The 21555-nt window shown below is 45.2% G+C and overlaps 1 pseudogene; it reads left to right on the top strand.

The window, feature by feature from the left end:
- The first annotated feature begins 20858 nt into the window (after window positions 1-20858).
- LOC126103681 (5S ribosomal RNA) lies at window positions 20859-20977 on the top strand (annotated as a pseudogene).
- Window positions 20978-21555: the final 578 nt, after the last annotated feature.

Raw genomic sequence — 21555 nt, 5'->3', positions numbered from 1 at the left:
CAGGCTGCTATTCTCCCATGGAGACGATCGTAGAGATGCTGGATGTAGTCCTGTGGAACGGCTTGCCATGCCATTTCCACTTGGCGCCTCAGTTGGACCAGCGTTCGTGCTGGACGTGCAGACCGCGTGGGACGACGCTTCATCCAGTCCCAAACATGCTCAATGGGGGACAGATCCGGAGATCTTGCTGGCCAGGGTAGTTGACTTACACCTTCTAGAGCACGTTGGGTGGCACGGGATACATGCGGACGTGCATTGTCCTGTTGGAACAGCAAGTTCCCTTGCCGGTCTAGGAATGGTAGAACGATGGGTTCGATGACGGTTTGGATGTACCGTGCACTATTCAGTGTCCCCTCGACGATCACCAGTGGTGTACGGCCAGTGTAGGAGATCGCTCCCCACACCATGATGCCGGGTGTTGGCCCTGTGTGCCTCGGTCGTATGCAGACCTGATTGTGGCGCTCACCTGCACGGCGCCAAACACGCATACGACCATCATTGGCACCAAGCCAGAAGCGAATCTCATCGCTGAAGACGACACGTCTCCATTCGTCCCTCCATTCACGCCTGTCGCGACACCACTGGAGGCGGGCTGCACGATGTTGGAGCGTGAGCGGAAGACGGCCTAACGGTGTGCGGGACCGTAGCCCAGCTTCATGGAGACGGTTGCGAATGGTCCTCGCCGATACCCCAGGAGCAACAGTGTCCCTAATTTGCTGGGAAGTGGCGGTGCGGTCCCCTACGGCACTGCGTAGGATCCTACGGTCTTGGCGTGCATCCGTGCGTCGCTGCGGTCCGGTCCCAGGTCGACGGGCACGTGCACCTTCCGCCGACCACTGGCGACAACATCGATGTACTGTGGAGACCTCACGCCACACGTGTTGAGCAATTCGGCGGTACGTCCACCCGGCCTCCGGCATGCCCACTATACGCCCTCGCTCAAAGTCCGTCAGCTGCACATACGGTTCACGTCCACGCTGTCGCGGCATGCTACCAGTGTTAAAGACTGCGATGGAGCTCCGTATGCCACGGCAAACTGGCTGACACTGACTGCGGCGGTGCACAAATGCTGCGCAGCTAGCGCCATTCGACGGCCAACACCGCGGTTCCTGGTGTGTCCGCTGTGCCGTGCGTGTGATCATTGCTTGTACAGCCCTCCCGCAGTGTCCGGAGCAAGTATGGTTGGTCTGACACACCGGTGTCAATGTGTTCTTTTTTCCATTTCCAGGAGTGTACAATATTTGCTAGCATTTCACACGGATATTACAAGAGGATGTAATATTGTCGCCATAGACCTACTGATGACGATTAAAAAATTTTTATGTCACATCTTTATCAACAAGGTACTCTGTCTGTTGGGTGGCAGAACTGATAATTTACAGTGTACAATGAAACAATCGTGCTAGCTTTTCGGTGTTGTCCCCATTTCTGTTTAGTCTGTTTACATCATACCTACAATCAGCCCCATCCGATTATTCAAATACCGCAGTACGCATACGATTTACGTTTTTATACTCATAGTAATAGCTGTACTGTCAGCAGCAAATGAATAACACTATAAAGCACTCCGTCTTCGGACCGCAAGTGGCCCATCGGGACCATCCAACCCCAGTGTCATCCTCAGCAAAGGATACGGATAGGAGGGGCGTGTGGTCAGCACACCGCTCTTCTGGTCGTTACGATGGTTTTCTTTGACCGGAGCCGCTACTATTCGGTCGAAATGAATGACACTGTGATTGCATGTAATAAAATTTTTGAAAACATATTGAGATAAAACTCAGAGTCAAAGGGTAAAAATGTTGAGATTCGCTGATCGCATTTCTGGTCTCGCTGAAACTGAAGACGAAGTGTTAGAAGACCTTTTGAATGAAATGACCACTTTGGGTTCAGACCATGGACTGAGAGTAAACGGAAGAAAGACGAAAGTAATGAAGAGTCGCAGAAATGAGATTAGCAATGAAATCATCAGAATTAGTGACCACGAATTAGACGAAGTAAAGGATATATGCAACCTTGTAGGAAAATAACACATGATAGTCGAAAAACAGATGACATATAATGTAGGCGAGCACAGATAAAGAGGCCATTCCTGGTTGAAAGAAGTCTACTGACATATAGTAGAGACAGTAATTTGACGAAGAAATTTCTGAGAATCTACGTTTGGAGCACAGTTTTGTATGGTAGTGAGTCATGGCCAATGGGAAAACAGGATAAGTTAGACAATCGAAGGGTTTGAGATGTGCTGTTACAGAAGGATGTTAAGAATTTGCGGGACTGATAAGGCAAGAAATCAAAAGGTTTCCCGCAGAATTAGAGAAGCTAGGTTTGTTGGTTGGTCTTCGGTGCCATCGGATTAGGGAGGGATGGGGAAGGACGTCAGCCATTCTCTTTCAAAAAGCCATCCCGATATTCGCCTGAAGCTATTTAAAGAAATCACGGAAAGCCTAAATCAGGATGGCCGGACGCGAGTCTGAACCCTCTTCCTTCCGAATGCGAGTCCATCTCGCCCAGTGAAGGAAGACAGAGTGATAGGACATAGTTTAAGACGTTAGGGAATATCTTCCATATCTACAGAGGGTGAAAACCTTTTGGGAAGGAAGAGAGTTGAATACACCCAGCAAATAATTGAGGAGAAAGGGTGCAAGTGCTACTCTGAAATGAAGATGTTCGCACAGGACAGAAATTCGTGGTGTCAGAAAATTTACGACATAAAAAATATAAAAAAAATGTTGAATGAATGGCTGACTGAGTCGCCTCATGAATCAGTTGCGTGAGTATTTAGCAGACAGAAGCTTAACAAACTATGTAACATATGATGAATATCCTTTAAATGTCCTGTCAAGTTCTTGGGGTTCTGCGCCGGTCAGATGCTGACAAGGACACATTAAGCGTGTAATTACCGAATGGAAATGATCATTTGGCGTCATTGGCCGGGAGGCACCTTGCGGGGCAGGTCCGGCCGCCTTGGTGCAGGTCTTACTACATTCTACGCCATATTCGACAACCTGCGCGCTGTATGGGAATGAAATGATGATGAAGACAACACAACACCCAGTCCCTGAGCGGAGAAAATCTCCGACCGCGCCGGGAATCGAACCCCGTGCCCGTAGGACGGTAATCCGTCGCGCTGACCGCTCAGCTATCGGGGTGGACATTACAGAATAGGAGCATGCTACTAATAACTTCGTTCTGCGACATGCGTTTGTTGGCGAAGAGACATGAGAGCCTGCATTAAAATGTACCTCACTTTAGTAAACCGTATGTGAATTACCGATGCGTCTTATAAGGTTCGGAAACACAGTGCTGTACGGTTCGGAAACACACTAAAACACACTAAAAAGTTACGTAAGTGCCAGTGTAAAACCATCAGATTCTTTATTGACATATTCGAATCGACTACAACTTACTCTTTGTTGGTGGAAGCACAGAAGTGCCATTATAACTACGCATAAAATACACAAATGCCCAATTCCTGTTGAATTAATGTTGAAACTTTTTAAAAATTTACTAGCAAATAGGCGAGTAGTCGCGACAAAGTACTAAGTAGGCATGTTCTGACTTAACAGGAAACTCTCGCCCTTAGCACACTGTTACGGGTATGTTTTGCCTTTGCTTGAATCAGTTGCTGGTTTCCCAAATTTGAGCACCTTTAACACGGCCTGCGCCAATAGTGACTCTGAACACTAAGACGTACCTTCCGTGATTACGAAGTACAATGAATGGGAAAATTCCGAGTTCATGATCTGATGGTACGACCAGCCTCAAGACAGTATTACAAACGTGAGTGTAAACAAACAGACGAAATAGGATGTGCATTTGCAGATGGCAAAACTAATGGAAGGGAAAAATTCAGACTCTAAATTCTCTACAGAAGTTACAGTTACTTTACAGGAGCTTTGATACGCACAATACCAACGGCCTTGCCACAGTGGTAACACTTGTTCCCGTCAGGTCACCGAAGTTAGCGCTGCCTTGCTTGGCTAGCACTTGAATGAGCAACCGTCCGGGTCTGCAGAGTGCTGTTGGCAAGCGGGATGCTCAAATAGTTCCAATGGCTCTGAGCACTATGGGACTTATCTTCTTAGGTCATCAGTCCCCTAGAACCTAGACCTAGTTAAACCTAACTAACCTAAGGAAAACACACACATCCATGCCCAAGGCAGGATTCGACCCTGCGACCGAAGCGGTCGCGCGGTTCCAGACTGTAGCGCCTGGAACCGCTCGGCTACTCCGGCTGGCAAGCGGGATGCACTCAGCCCCTTTTGAGGTCAGTTGAGGAACCGGTTGATTTCGAAGTTGCGGCACCGGTCAAGAAACCTGATAACGACTGGGAGAACGGTGTGCCGACCAATTGGCACCCAACATCCGCATTCGGGGACGCATTCAGAGACGCCTAAGGGCTGAGGATGACATGGCAGCTGGTAGGTACCGCTGGGCCTTCAAGGTGCTTTTTTTAAAAAAAAAATAGTATCGCGAATTGGTTCAAGAAGAAACAACACTTATTTTAACATATCCACAGTCAGCATTAATGCTTTTAAAAACGATACCATTTCAAAAACAACAAAACTTTTCTAGTAAATCTCATTAAAGAAGCAGGTCAGAAGTTTTCTCCCCTAATTTTATTGGTGAAGACATACAGCGCAATTAAGAGAAATGAAGAAGTAGACCTTCTGACCTGGAAAGTTATGTACGCTGTTTTAGTGAAATACCATGTGCCGCTTCAGGATATTCCTCATACCATACACACTGAAATGAGGCCCCTGATGGAACGGAGAACTACAACAGTCGCAAGAAATTAATGGGAACCACTACGCTGCACTGGTACCTAATCGCACATCACGTTGTTTCTGTCGAAGTTGCAAATGAACCAGAAAGTTCTTTGGATACAATCATGGGTGATTCCGACGGCTTCCCTACTGCCTCAACATGGTTCCATCTTCTTCACATTTTTGTGCCAGTGAAGATGATATAAACCACAGTTTCTTCTACTACGACAGCAGATATCAACGAAGCAACGTTTGGGTTCGCCGCCGATACAGAACCTGTCAGCGACAGAAAACTAAGTCTATAGACTCCTAAATAGATTTTTAGCAGCACTTAACAATGTAGAAAAAGTGATTTTACATTGTAATGTGGCAAATTAAGAAGTATATTTTGTGTTACCAAGATTCCTTTTATATTAACGATTTTTTTTAAATTTTCTTACACCGTGGACTTAATTTCACGTAATTGTTGCTATAGTGATACTCGCATGTTTCGGTTTCAGCCTGTTACACATTTAAATGTTGAAAACCATTCTGAGCCTGGCTGTACATGTTATGTCCAAATCCCATTAATAATACTTTTAAAAAAATGTTTCAGTAGGGATTTGCATCAGTCCAAAGAGGTTAACTGAGAACTTTTATGTATTAAGGATGATAGCATCACCTGTGTTTTATTGCAACCGATTTCGGTGTTCCATTACCTCATCTATAGCACCTACTACGATACAAGGTGATGATATGGACTCTGGGAAGTATCATCACACCTGAAACTTCCTGGCAGATTAAAACTGTGTGTCGTCCCAAAACTCGAACTCGGGACCTTTGCCTTTCGCAGGCAAGTGCTCTACCAAGTGCTCTCTCAAGTGGTAGAGCACTTGCCCGCGAAAGGCAAAGGTCCCGAGTTCGTGTCTCGGCCCAGCACACAGTTTCAATCTGCCAGGAAGTTTCATATCAGCGCACACTCCGCTGCAGAGTGAAAATCTCATTCTGGAAATATCCCCCAGACTGTGGCTAAGCCATGTCTCCGCAATATCCATTCTTTCTGGAATCCTAGTTCTGAAAGGTACGCAGGAGAGCTTCTGTAAAGTTTGGAAGGTAGGAGACGAGGTACTGGCAGAAGTAAAGCTGTGAGGACGGGGAGTGAGTCGTGCTTGGGTAGCTTAGCTGGTAGAGCGCTTGCCCGCGAAAGGCAAAGGTCCCGAGTTCGAGTCACAACTCAGCACAGCAACTCGTTGTCTGGACCTGCTGTAATGGAACACCGAAATGGAACGTATCACCCCTACCCCTATAAATATGTTGAAATAGCTGTCATCCCATGATCTCTTGGAAGATGAATGTACGGAGGCAGCATAAATTGGAAGTGCTGATCACAAGAAAGGCAGAACATTTGTGCTGACCGCTGAAACAAGAAAGACGTTAAATCGCTCATCCAAATGTATCACCAGAACCACAAAAAACTACACATCATAATGATAACAAGACCCACGTGATAGGAGCAAGCCAAAAGAACAACGGAGATGAGGACATGGAGGTACATGCTACAGAATAAATTTAGCGTCTTGTGCGAGAATCAAGGAAAGAACTGTTATGCATGCGGTTATTATACAAAATAGCGCAATAAGCAACTGTGAGAGTCCATCTTCTCCACGAATGTTTTGTAGCGATGTGCTGATACGCACGTACCGTGTCCATGAATAAACATTATATTTTCATCATTTCTGTCCTCTTCTGGTACAGTATTGCTGTTTTTTTTTCAGCAATGTGCACGGAGCGCATTACCTTGCTAGTTTTGTTTTCTGTACTTTCGTAAAAACTCAACTCGACGTGGGAAATGCAAACGCGTAGTTTTTGCGCATACATAGAATCGGATTTGTCTGTTCGCATTAACTGAGCACGTTCTCCACCGCAGGCGGAACTACAAACATTAAAATTCATTATGACGAACGCGCAAGCTCAGTTTCTGTGTAAACGACAAGTATTGAAATGTTTTTCAACTGAATAGGAAATTTTAAATCGTGCTATAACCAGGAGAAAGCGCCCGTGGTTGGCATGAACAGTACCACATGGAGCTTCGCCCATTGACACTGCGACTTAGATTACATAGTGAGACCAATGAAGTAAAACAGACTATGTAGACATGTAATGAAAGGAAATTAGACTGTCCTATTAATTCTTACGCATGCATTACAGGAACAGCTATGTGAATTTCATTTATAGATAATAGGGAGATAAGAAAATAATGTTCTTTAGTTTATGATTTCATTAGAGATTAAAACCATGAACCTGTCAGTATTCCAAATCGAACACACATCACTCCATTTTCTAATCCAAGTTCGATAAGCAGTTGTAAAATGAGGGTAACTTCGTGGTAGCGGTCTCCACCGCAGAAGGTTTTCATTCTTGTTACCTTACAAGGAGAAGGCAGATCCTTCCACCCATTACTTTCGAAGGGCTCACACTAATCGAAGACGATGTAGAAAGGTTTAGGTCATTACCACTCTATCTCCAAAATATCGAGGTCAACGATCATGACACACGATCCAAGTGAGATTGTGAATCTTGACATTCTGAGCAAGCTACTGAGTGAATCTTGACATTATCCAATTTCGGAATTTAGCGATAACAAACATAGGCCTACAGCAGTGTCCTTGCGGCAAATTGCTATCATTCGCATTTTTTGGAAGAGATTCCGCCTCTGATCGCTTTGCCAGATTTTCTGTTCTAATGTATGTTAAACTTCTATAAACCCAACAATATTTAATTTAACCCCAACTACCACTGTGAAGCACTTCCATGCGACACTCACCTATTTTCTTACTTGGAAGCAGTATTTTTCTAACCACATTTATTTCACTGATGTAACATACAAGAGGGCGGAATAATTTTCATTTACTGACATTTAATTCATTTTTTAACTTAAGGAGCAAAACGTGATGAAACAGTTAACAAAATGAGGAATCAAGAATTATACTTTTACAGACGTAATAAGATACACAACTTCGCTATTTAGTTTACGTGATCGAACTACAGGTGATTGCAATCAGCTTATTTTTGGAGCACAGACTGATACATTTAAAAATAATGTTTATTAACATACATTAAAATCATAGTCATGTAAGTCAGAACAGCATATTCAGAGGTAATAAAAAGGCAAAGCTGAAATAATACAAATGTGGCAATAATACTCATGACACACTTTGACCCAAGTAAGTGGGTAATACTTGATACTTGGAAGCCGTTAATAAATGATTACTCAGTTCTCTAGAAGGGTGACGAATTATCGTCTCTTTGCAGTTTTCCTGGGACAAGTTAAAAACTAGAGGAACTTCAAATGTGGTGTGCAACATACACTCCTGGAAATTGAAAAAAGAACACCGTGAATTCATTGTCCCAGGAAGGGGGAACTTTATTGACACATTCCTGAGGTCAGATACATCACATGATCACACTGACAGAACCACAGGCACATAGACACAGCCAACAGAGCATGCACAATGTCGGCACTAGTACAGTGTATATCCACCTTTCGCAGCAATGCAGGCTGCTATTCTCCCATGGAGACGATCGTAGAGATGCTGGATGTAGTCCTGTGGAACGGCTTGCCATGCCTTTTCCACCTGGCGCCTCAGTTGGACCAGCGTTCGTGCTGGACGTGCAGACGTGAGACGACGCTTCATCCAGTCCCAAACATGCTCAATGGGGGACAGATCCGGAGATCTTGCTGGCCAGGGTAGTTGACTTACACCTTCTAGAGCACGTTGGGTGGCACGGGATACATGCGGACGTGCATTGTCCTGTTGGAATAGCAAGTTCCCTTGCCGGTCTAGGAATGGTAGAACGATGGGTTCGATGACGGTTTGGATGTACCGTGCACTATTCAGTGTCCCCTCGACGATCACCAGTGGTGTACGGCCAGTGTAGGAGATCGCTCCCCACACCATGATGCCGGGTGTTGGCCCTGTGTGCCTCGGTCGTATGCAGTCCTGATTGTGGCGCTCACCTGCACGGCGCCAAACACGCATACGACCATCATTGGCACCAAGGCAGAAGCGACTCTCATCGCTGAAGACGACACGTCTCCATTCGTCCCTCCATTCACGCCTGTCGCGACACCACTGGAGGCGGGCTGCACGATGTTGGGGCGTGAGCGGAAGACGGCCTAACTGTGTGTGGGACCGTAGCCCAGCATCATGGAGATGGTTGCGAATGGTCCTCGCCGATACCCCAGGAGCAACAGTGTCCCTAATTTGCTGGGAAGTGGCGGTGCGGTCCCCTACGGCACTGCGTAGGATCCTACGGTCTTGGCGTGCATCCGTGCGTCGCTGCGGTCCGGACCCAGGTCGACGGGCACTTGCGCCTTCCGCCGACCACTGGCGACAACATCGATGTACTGTGGAGACCTCACGCCCCACGTGTTGAGCAATTCGGCGGTACGTCCACCCGGCCTCCCGCATGCCCACTATACACCCTCGCTCAAAGTCCGTCAACTGCACATACGGTTCAAGTCCACGCTGTCGCGGCATGCTTCCAGTGTTAAAGACTGCGATGGAGCTCCGTATGCCACGGCAAACTGGCTGACACTGACGGCGGCGGTGCACAAATGCTGCGCAGCTAGCGCCATTCGACGGCCAACACCGCGGTTCCTGGTGTGTCCGCTGTGCCGTGCGTGTGATCATTGCTTGTACAGCTCTCTCGCAGTGTCCGGAGTAAGTATGGTGGGTCTGACACACCGGTGTCAATGTGTTCTTTTTTCCATTTCCAGGAGTGTAATGGGAGGCATATTACGTACAGTCAGTTAAAACAGCAAAAAAAACTGTTGTACGTTAAAGGAAAACACCTATGATCTGCTTTCCATGAACACGAACTCTGGAGTGCAATGTCTTCTTTTTAAGTCTTCATTGTAACTTACATCCTCATTTATTTGATGAATGCATTCTAATCTCTACCTTTCTCTACTTTTTTTTTACCCTCTATAGTTTTCTCTACCCCGCCCATGAACCATGGACCTTGCCGTTGGTGGGGAGGCTTGCGTGCCTCAGCTATACAGATAGCCGTATCGTAGGTGCAACCACAATGGAGGGGTATCTGTTGAGAGGCCAGACAAACGTTTGGTTCCTGAAGAGGGGCAGCATCCTTTTCAGTAGTTGCAGGGGTAACAGTCTGGATGATTGACTGATCTGGCCTTGTTACACTAACCAAAACGGCCTTGCTGTGCTGGTACTGCGAACGGCTGAAAGCAAGGGGAAACTACGGCCGTAATTTTTCCCGAGGGCATGCAGCTTTACTGTATGGTTAAATGATGATGGCGTCCTCTTGGGTAAAACATTCCGGAGGTAAAATAGTCCCCCATTCGGATCTCCGGGCGGGGACTACTCAAGAGGATGTCGTTATCAGGAGAAAGAAAACTGGCGTTCTACGGATCGGAGCGTGGAATGTCAGATCCCTTAATCGGGCAGATAGGATAGAAAATTTAAAAAGGGAAATGGATAGGTTAAAGTTAGATATAGTGGGAATTAGTGAAGTTCGGTGGCAGGAGGAACAAGACTTCTGGACAGGTGAATACAGGGTTATAAATACAAAATTAAATAGGGGTAATGCAGGAGTAGGTTTAATAATAAATAGGAAACTAGGAATGCGGGTAAGCTACTACAAACAGCATAGTGAACGCATTATTGTGGCCAAGATAGATACGAAGCCCACGCCTACCACAGTAGTACAAGTTTATATGCCTACTAGCTCTGCAGATGACGAAGAAATTGAAGAAATGTATGATGAGATAAAAGAAATTATTCAGATAGTGAAGGGAGACTAAAATTTAATAGTCATGGGTGTCTGGAATTCGTCAGTAGGAAAAGGAACAGAAGGAAACGTAGTAGATGAATATGGATTGGGGGTAAAAAACGAAGCCGCCTAGTAGAATTTTGTACAGAGCACAACTTAATCATAGCTAACACTTGGTTCACGAATCATAAAAGAAGATTGTATACATGGAATAAGCCTGGAGATACTGACAGGTTTCAGATAGATTATATAATGGTAAGACAGAGATTTAGGAACCAGGTTTTAAATTGTAAGACATTTCCAGGGGCAGATGTGGACTCTGACCACAATCTGTTGGTTATGAACTGTAGATTAAAACTGAAGAAACTGCAAAAAGGTGGGAATTTAAGGAGATGGGACCTGGATAAACTAAACCAGGGGTTGTACAGAGTTTCAGGCAGAGCATAAGGGAACAATTGACAAGAATGGGGGAAAGAAATACAGTAGAAGAAAAATGGGTAGCTTTGAGGGATGAAGTAGTGAAGGCAGCAGAGGATCAAGTGGGTTGAAAGCGAGGGCTAGTAGAAATCCTTGAGTAACAGAAGAAATATTGAATTTAATTGATGAAAGGAGAAAATATAGAAATGCAGTAAATGCAGCAGGCAAAAAGGAATACAAACGTCTCAAAAATAAGATCGACAGGAAGTGCAAAATGGCTAAGCAGGGATGGCTAGAGGACAAATGTAAGGATGTAGAGGCTTATCTCACTAGGGGTAAGATAGATACTGCCTACAGGAAAATTAAAGAGACCTTTGGAGAAAAGAGAACCACTGGTATGAATATCAAGAGCTCAGATGGAAACCCAGTTCTAAGCAAAGAAGGGAAAGCAGAAAGGTGGAAGGAGTATATAGAGGTTCTACACAAGGGCGATGTACTTGAGGATAATATTATGGAAATGGAAGAGGATGTAGATGAAGATGAAATGGGAGATATGATACTGCGTGAAGAGTTTGACAGAGCACTGAAGGACCTGAGTCGAAACAAAGCTCCGGGAGTAGACAACATTCCATTAGAACTACTGACAGCCTTGGGAGAGCCAGTCCTGACAAAACTCTACCATCTGGTGAGCAAGATGTATGAGACAGGCTAAATACCCTCAGACTTCAAGAAGAATATAATAATTCCAATCCCAAAGAAAGCAGGTGTTGACAGATTTGAAAATTACTGAACTATCTGTTTAATAAGTCACGGCTGCAAAATACTAACGCGAATTCCTTTGAGACGAATGGAAAAACTAGTAGAAGATGACCTCGGGGAAGATCAGTTTGGATTCCGTAGAAATATCGGAACACGGGAGGCATTACTGACCCTACGACTTATCTTAGAAGAAAGATTAAGGAAAGGCAAACCTACTTTTCTAGCATTTGTAGACTTGGAGAAAGCTTTTGACAATGTTGACTCGAATACCCTCTTTCAAATTCTGAAGGTGGAAGGGGTAAAATCCAGGGAGCGAAAAGCTATTTACAATTTGTACAGAAACCAGATGGCAGTTATAAGGGTCGAGGGACATGAAAGGGAAGCAGTGGTTGGGAAGGGAGTGATACAGTGTTGTAGCCTCTCCCCGATGTTATTCAATCTCTATATTGAGCAAGCAGTGAAGGAAACAAAAGGAAAATTCGGAGTAGGTATTAAAATCCATGGAGAAAAAATGAAAACTTTGAGGTTCGCCGATGACATTGTAATTCTGTCAGAGAGTGGTAAAGGAGTTTTGCTATTTGGGGAGTAAAATAACAGATGATGATCGATGTAGAGAGGATATAAAATGTAGACTGGCAATGGCAAGGAAAGAATTTCTGAAGAAGAGAAATTTGTTAACATCGAGTATAGGTTTAAGTGTCAGGAAGTCGTTTCTGAAAGTATTTGTATGGAGTGTAGCCATGTATGGAAGTGAAACATGGACGATAAATAGTTTGGACAAGAAGAGAATAGAAGCTTTCGTAAAGTGGTGGTACAGAAGAGTGCTAAAGATTAGAAGGGTAGATCACATAACTAATGAGTAACTATTGAATAGGATTGGGGAGAAGAGAAGTTTGTGGCACAACTTGACTAGAAGAAGGGATCGGTTGGTAGGACATGTTCTGAGGCATCAAGGGATCACCAGTTTAGTATTGGAGGGCAGAGTGGAGGGTAAAAATCGTGGAGGGAGACCAAGAGATGAATACACTAAGCAGATTCAGAAGGATGTAGGCTGCAGTAGGTATCTGGAGATGAAGAAGCTTGCACAGGATAGAGAAGCGTGGAGAGCTGCATCAAACCAGTCTCAGGACTGAAGACCACAACAACAACAACAACAACAACAACAACAGCTTTCTCGAACGCCAGGGAAGCTGTTCTCTGAAGTCATAAGAGGTGTCTTATTCCCAGCCCCTTCTTCTTTTTATTGTTTTGCCATATATTGCTTTCCTCGTCGATTCTGCGGAGAACTTCCTCATTCCTTACGTTATCAATTCACCCGGTTTTGCAACATTCATCTGTAGCACCTCATCTCAAATGCTTCTATTCTCGTCTGTTTTTCCACGGTCGACATTATTTCTCAGTCAATGTTTCACGCTGTGCTCGAAACGTACGTTCTCAGAAATTTGTTCCTCATACTAACTCGTATGTTTGATACTAGTAGACTTCTCTTGGCGAGGAAAGCCCTTTTTGCCAGTGAAACTCTGTTTTTTATATCCTCCTTGCCTCGTCCGCCACGGTTTATTACGCTCCTTAAGTAACAGAATTCACTTACCCACTTCGTGATCCCCAATTCTGATGTTAATTTCACATTTCTGTTGCTTCTTATTACTTTCGCCTCTCTTCGATTTACTCTCAATCCAATTTCTGTACTCAACTGAGTGTTCATTTCATTCAACAAATCCTGTATTTCTTCCACACTTTCACTCGGGATAGCAATGTTCTCAGCGAATCTTGTCGTTGATATCCATTCACTCTGAATTTTAATCGTAGCCTTTCATTTTGTTTTATTTCCGAAATTGGTTTTCCGATGTATACATTGAACAGCAATTTCAAAGGACTAAATCCCTGTCAAATACTATTTTTAATCAAAACACTTCGTTCTTGGTCTTCTAGTCTTATTGTCTTCTTTTCGTTCTTGTACGTATTATATATTACTCTTCTTTCCTCACAGCTTACTCCTATTTTTCTCAGAATATCGAACATGTTGACATTGTCTAATACTTTTTGCAGGTTGACAAACCATAAGAAAGTGTCGTTTTTCCTTCAGTCTAGTGCCATTATCAATCGCTTTATCAGAGCTTCCTCTCTGGTGCCTTTACCTTACCTAATGCCAAACTGGTCTTCGTGTAACGGATCCTTAATTTTCTTTTCCATTCTTCTGTGTATTATTCTTGTCAACAACTTGGATGCATGAGCTTTTAAGCACATTTTTTATTTTATACTTGTGTTTCTGTAGGACTTAATTGAGGACCAAACCTCTAAAGGCATGGAATGTGTCAGTACAAGAAATTCTACATAAAAGTAATGACAGACAAAATAAAATGTTTATGAACCCAAAAAAGACAAAGTCAGGAGTTTACGTAAACACAATCAACAATAACACAGGGATCAGCTTAATTTTTCAAAAGACTCCTCGACAGAATAGGAGTGACCCATGAGGAAACTTTTGAGTTTGGATTTGAAAGCGCGTGGATTACCGCTAAGATTTCTGAATACTGGTGGTAGCTTATAGGAAATAGATGTTGCAGTAAGCCGCCCACCATTCTGCACAAGAGTCAAGGAAGTGTAATCCAAATGCAGACTGGATTGTCTACTATTAAATGAGTGAAAGCTGTTAATTCTTGAGAATAAGTTAAAGTTTTTAACAAAAAACGACAGTAAAGAACATACATATTAAGAAGCCAATGTCAGAATACCCAGATTAATTAACAGGGGTCGACAAGAGGTTAGCTAAATTACACCATTTATTACCCCAACCGCCCATTTCAGAGCCAAAAATATCCTTCGAGAATGGGTAGAGATACTACGAAATATAATACCATGCGTCATAAGCGAATGAAAAAAAGCAAAGGAGACTACTTTTCGTGTAGAACTATCACCTACCTCATACACCGTTCGAATAGTAAAAATGAAAACATTAAGTCTTTGAACAAGATCGCAAACGTGGGTTTTCCACGACAGTTTACTATCTATCTGAACAATAGAAAGTGTTCAGTTTTACTAATCATATGCCCATTCTGTGAAATTAAAACGTCTGGTAAACAGCATGATTTGAGTACATTAGGTAAGAGTGATTTGTTTGAAGAAGAGAGCACTCTTTATGGTCACTCACAGCGTGGCCACACGAAGATCTGAGATGCATGCTAGTCATTATACTAGATTCTTTTTAAATTCAGGAGGCAATATGCTACATTTTTGCATTTCTGTGTAGATCTGATATGCCAATAATTCCTTACAGAGTGTAATGCTGTATTCAGTCCGGTCTAAGTGATGGTCTAGCATTTTGTTTTCCCTCAAATTCCTTGCAAATGAAACAAAAACTATTTCTGCTCCACTTAGGATAAGGGATAGAAGCTATACTATGAAGGAAAAAGTAATAAATGTTGAATTTGCTAGCTTCTAAACGGGTTAAGCTTTAAACACGCCGGATGAACAATCGTATGGCAGTGAAACTTGATAATATTCCAATGCGTTACAGCGGAACCAATTTAGCTGGAAAAACATTAGTTCCATCTTTGGCCACCAGGAGCAAATCTGGCACTGTGAATGCAAGAAAGACGTATAGAAATATTTCTGTATGTAATGGGCTGGGAACGACACGTGAGCAGAAAGTTTCAAGCAAGCGACAAAGGAATAATGTTGTAGCCACAAACAATCCAGGGCTAATAGAGGGCATCATGACTGATGCAGGGATTAGTAAATAACAAGGTCGTTGTAGCTAGGCTCAATACCGTTTCTTCCAAATCCACTAGAAAAAAACGCAAAATGATTGTATTTAAAAAAGCGGATGAAGTGTCACTAGAAGCCTTCCTAAGAGACAATCTCCATTCCTTGCGAACTGACTATGCAAATGTAGACGAGATGTGGCTCAAATTCAAATAGTAGCAACAGAAATTGAGAGATTCATACCTCAAAAATTGGTAAGAGATGGAACTGATCCCCCATAGTACACAAAACAGGTTCGAACGCTGTTGCAGAGGCAACGGAAAAAGCATGCGAAGTTCAGAAGAACGCGAAATCCCGAAGATTGGCTAAAATTTACAGACGCGCGAAATTTGGCACGGACTTCAATGCGAGATGCCTTTAATAGGTTCTACAACGAAATATTGTCTCGCAATTTGGTAGAAAATCCGAATAAATTCTGGTCGTATGTAAAGTACACAAGCGGCAAGACGCAGTCAATACCATCGCTGCGCAGTGCCGATGGTAATGTTACCGACGACTGTGCCGCTAAAGCGGAGTTATTGAACGCAGTTTTCCGAAATTCCTTCACCAGGGAAGACGAATGGAATATTCCAGAATTTGAAACACGAACAGCTGCTAGCATGAGTTTCTTAGAAGTAGATACCTTAGGGGTTGCGAAGCAACTCAAATCGCTTGATACGGGCACGTCTTCAGGTCCAGATTGTATACCGATTAGGTTCCTTTCAGATTAGGCTTATACAATAGCTCCCTACTTAGCAATTACTTACAAACGCTCGCTCACCGATAGATCTGTACCTGCAGATTGGAACTTTTGCGCAGGTCGCAACAGTGTTTAAGGAGGGCAGTAGGAGTAATCCATCGAACTAGAGACCTATATCATTGACGTCGGTTTGCAGTAGGGTTTTGGAGCATATACTGTATTCAAACAGTATGAATCACCTCGAAGGGAACGATCTATTGATACGTAATCCGCATGGATTCAGAAAACATCGTTCTTGTGCAACACAGCTAGCTCTTTATTCGCAAGAAGTAATGGCCGGTACCGACAGGGGATCTCAAGTTGATTCCGTATTTCTAGATTTTCGGAAAGCTTTTGACACCGTTCCTCACAAGCGACTTCTAATCAAGCTGCGGGCCTATGGGGTATCGTCTCAGTTGTGCGACTGGATTCGTGATTTCCTGTCAGGAAGGTCGCAGTTCGTAGTAATAGACGGCAAATCATCGAGTAAAACTTAAGTGATATCAGGTGTTCCCCAGGGAAGCGTCCTGGGACCTCTGCTGTTCCTGGTCTATATAAATGACCTGGGTGACAATCTGAGCAGTTCTCTTAGTTTGTTCGCAGATGATGCTGTAATTTACCGTCTATTAAGGTCATCCGAGGACCAGTATCAGTTGCAAATCGATTTAGAAAAGATTGCTGTATGGTGTGGCAGCTGGCAGTTGACGCTAAATAACGAAAAGTGTGAGGTGATCGACATGAGTTCCAAAAGAAATCCGTTGGAATTCGATTACTCGATAAATAGTACAATTCTCAAGGCTGTCAATTCAACTAAGTACCTGGGTGTTAAAATTACGAACAACTCCAGTTAGAAAGACTACATAGATAATATTGTGGGGAAGGAGAGCCAAAGGTTGCGTTTCATTGGCAGGACACTTAGAAGATGCAACAAGTCCACTAAAGAGACAGTTTACTCTACACTTGTTCCTCCTCTGTTGGAATATTGCTGCGCGGTGTGGGATCCTTACCAGGTGGGATTGACGGAGGACATCGAAAGGGTGCATAAAAGGGCAGCTAGTTTTGTATTATCACGTAATAGGGGAGAGAGTGTGGCAGATATGATACGCGAGTTGGGATGGAAGTCATTAAAGCAAAGACGTTTTTCGTGGCGGCGAGATCTATTTACGAAATTTCAGTCACCAACTTTCTCTTCCGAATGCGAAAATATTTCGTTGAGCCCAACCTACATAGGTAGGAAGGATCATCAAAATAGAATAAGAGAAATCAGAGCTCGAACAGAAAGGTTTAGGCGTTCGTTTTTCCCGCGCGCTGTTCGGGAGTGGAATGGTAGAGAGAGTAGTCATGTAGATGTAGATGTAGATGTAAATTTATTATTAACAGCTGCTTATACTATTTGTCCAATATGAACACCGAAGACGTCGACGAGTAACTGAACAATGTCAGATTCGCTCCTTTTGGTCAAAATTGGTTTCGCATTGACGTATTAGCATATCTACCAAGCTCGGACGCCAAACGATAATTACAGCTGACTCCGAGAGTACGTGTTGTTTAATTATAGCCACCCGATACGTTCCCGCTTTATCACAAGAGATCAGTTCGCAACATAATGCAAGTGGATTCCGACGCCAAGTTCCGAGTATCGCCGACGAATGGCATCAGAGCAATTTTTCCAATTCAGTCCACACGGAAATGCATTCGTTGCGCAGAGTCGACGAAAACTGGCGATGAAATGACGCCGATAAACTTGGGCGGCGCCAATATTATTATATAATTAGGAAGGCGACCATTCGCCGGCGAACTGTGGGCCGCTAACTGGGTGTGCCTCTCGCCCGCCTGGTGTGGGTCGCTGTTTTTGTTGCGAGTTTATCTTAACTGCGGCGGCGCAGCCCCGCCGCCGGGGCACCCCTTTATGCACGCCCGTCCCAACCCCTGCTTCCCCACCCCCTCCCCTATTCCGCCCCCACCCCCCCCCACCCATTACGAGGGAGGGTGCGGGCGAGCTCCGCTCGAAAGCGGAGGAGGCGGCCTTAGACGGCGGTCGCAACAGCGCACCTCATGTAACGAGATTGCTCGGCGAAGTTTTCCCATCTTGCGGCGTGTATACATTTATCGGGGAAAAAACTTAGTAGCAGCGCTCATAAAACGACTACCGGGAGTGATTGAAACTGCGAATACGTATCGAGCAGCGCGCGCCAGGCGGCGGCCCGGAATAACTTGGCTGTGTATCTTTCGTCTGAGGACGATGGGCGCACGGTCCCGAATAAGGCTGCGGTGCCCTGCTCACCTTGCCTTAGCCGATGCGAAATCCGCACTTACCGTCCTTCGCCCTGCCGGAGATTCCCCTACACGTGGCTCTGTATTCACTCGGATCTCCTCTCAAGGTACACACTACACCCTCTTGAATTTGCCGTATTAAAGTCTACTTAAAATTCCATTCGGCGAGATATAATAAATACACTCCTGGAAATTGAAATAAGAACACCGTGAATTCATTGTCCCAGGAAGGGGAAACTTTATTGACACATTCCTGGGGCCAGATACATCACATGATCACACTGACAGAACCACAGGCACATAGACACAGGCAACAGAACATGCACAATGTCGGCACTAGTACAGTGTATATCCACCTTTCGCAGCAATGCAGGCTGCTATTCTCCAATGGAGACGATCGTAGAGATGCTGGATGTAGTCCTGTGGAACGGCTTGCCATGCCATTTCCACCTGGCGCCTCAGTTGGACCAGCGTTCGTGCTGGACGTGCAGACCGCGTGAGACGACACTTCATCCAGTCCCAAACATGCTCAATGGGGGACAGATCTGGAGATCTTACTGGCCAGGTTAGTTGACTTACACCTTCTAGAGCACGTTGGGTGGCACGGGATACATGCGGACGTGCATGGTCCTGTTGGAACAGCAAGTTTCCTTGCCGGTCTAGGAATGGTAGAACGATGGGTTCGATGACGGTTTGGATGTACCGTGCACTATTCAGTGTCCCCTCGACGATCACCAGTGGTGTACGGCCAGTGTAGGAGATCGCTCCCCACACCATGATGCCGGGTGTTGGCCCTGTGTGGCTCGGTCGTATGCAGTCCTGATTGTGGCGCTCACCTGCATGGCGCCAAACACGCATACGACCATCATTGGCACCAAGGCAGAAGCGACTCTCATCGCTGAAGACGACACGTCTCCATTCGTCCCTCCATTCACGCCTGTCGCGACACCACTGGAGGCGGCCTGCACGATGTTGGGGCGTGAGCGGAAGACGGCCTAACGGTGTGCGGGACCGTAGCCCAGCTTCATGGAGACGGTTGCGAATGGTCCTCGCCGATACCCCAGGAGCAACAGTGTCCATAATTTGCTGGGAAGTGGCGGTGCGGTCCCCTACGGCACTGCGTAGGATCCTACGGTCTTGGCGTGCATCCGTGCGTCGCTGCGGTCCGGTCCCAGGTCGACGGGCACGTGCACCTTCTGCCGACCACTGGCGACAACATCGATGCACTGTGGAGACCTCACGCCCCACGTGTTGAGCAATTCGGCGGTACGTCCACCCGGCCTCCCGCATGCCCACTATACGCCCTCGCTCAAAGTCCGTCGACTGCACATACGGTTCACGTCCACGCTGTCGCGGCATGCTACCAGTGTTAAAGACTGCGATGGAGCTCCGTATGCCACGGCAAACTGGCTGACACTGACGGCGGCGGTGCACAAATGCTGCGCAGCTAGCGCCATTCGACGGCCAACACCGCGGTTCCTGGTGTGTCCGCTGTGCCGTGCGTGTGATCATTGCTTGTGCAGCCGTCTCGCAGTGTCCGGAGCAAGTATGGTGGGTCTGACACACCGGTGTCAATGCGTTCTTTTTTCCATTTACAGGAGTGTAATTCAAGATTAATGTCGTCTGACAACCTACTAAAGCGCATATATTACACGCCATTTTTTCAATTTGTGGTATGTGTAGTGTACTCGAATATCTATCACCCGAATCAGTTCGACACAACTCTTGATAATGCTCGAAAAAATCCACCTCGAAATATTCCGACAGTTATGTTCAAGTGGTTCAAATGGCTCTGAGCACTATGGAACTTAACTTAGTCCCAAAGAACTAAGAACAACTCAAACCTAAATAACCTAAGAACATCACACACATCCATGCCTGAGGCAGGATTCGAACCTGCGACTTTAGCAGGCGCGTGGTTCCCGGACTGAAGCTTCTAGAACCGCTATGCCACAGTGGCCGGCGACTATTATGTAACAGACTGAAGTAATGAAAGACAGAGTAAATAGTAGAAATGCGTAAGTAATGAGAAGTAATAGGAACAGCAACAGCGAGAAACTTAACATCAGGATTGATGGTCACGATGTAGATAAAGGAATACTGTTACGCAGGCAGCAAAATAACTCATAACCGACAGAGTAAGAAGGACGTAAAACGCAGACTAGCACTGTCAAAAAGAGCATTCCTGGCGCAGAGAAGTCCACAGTAATCTAAAATAGGTCTCAATTTGAAGAAGAAATTTCCGAGAATATACATATGCAGCACAGCACTGAATGATAGCCAAACATGAACTGTTGGAAAACCGAAACAGAAAAGAGTCGAAGCCTTTGAGACGTGGTGTTACAGAAGGATGTTGAAAATTAGGTGGTTCTCCGCAGAATTGCAACGGCCTTACCGCAGTGGCAACACCGGTTCCCGTCAGATCACCGAAGTTAAGCGCTGTTGGGCTGGGCTAGGAGTTCGATGGGTGACCATCTGGTCTGCCGAGCGCTGTGAGCAAGCGGGGTGCACTCAACCCTTGTGAGGCAAACTGAGGGGCTACTTGATTGAGATGTAGCGGCTCCGGTCTCGTAAACTGCCATACGGCCGGCCGGTCGAGCGGTGTGCTGACCACATGGCCCTCCATATCCGCATCCAGTGACGCCTGTGGTCTGGGAATGACACGGCGGCCGATCGGTACCGTTGGGCCTTCGTGGCCTGTTTGGACGGAGAGAGTTTCCGCAGAATTGTCAAGAAAAGGAATATGCGGAAAACTCGGATAAGAGGAAGGGACAGGATTCCAGGACATCTGTTAAGACATCACGGAATAACTTCGATGATACTGGAGCGAGCTGTAGAGGGTAAAATCTGTAAGAGGACGACGTAGGATGAAATTGTTACTCTGAGATGAAAATGTTAGCACAGGACAGGATTTCGTGGAGGGTCGCATAGAACCAGCCGGAAGAGTGATGACTAAAGAAAAAAAGAAAAGGTCATATACTAGTCAAGTAGCGTGGAGTTGTTTACCGGCCAATTTCGGAGCATGAGTTCAGTTCCCGGCAGATTTAAATTTTTAAACACAAGTGTAAGCTCTACAGT

This window comes from Schistocerca cancellata, chromosome 1, assembly GCF_023864275.1.
Source record: "Schistocerca cancellata isolate TAMUIC-IGC-003103 chromosome 1, iqSchCanc2.1, whole genome shotgun sequence".
Taxonomy (NCBI): Eukaryota; Metazoa; Arthropoda; class Insecta; order Orthoptera; family Acrididae; genus Schistocerca; species Schistocerca cancellata.
This window is presented reverse-complemented; position numbering and strand designations above follow the sequence as displayed.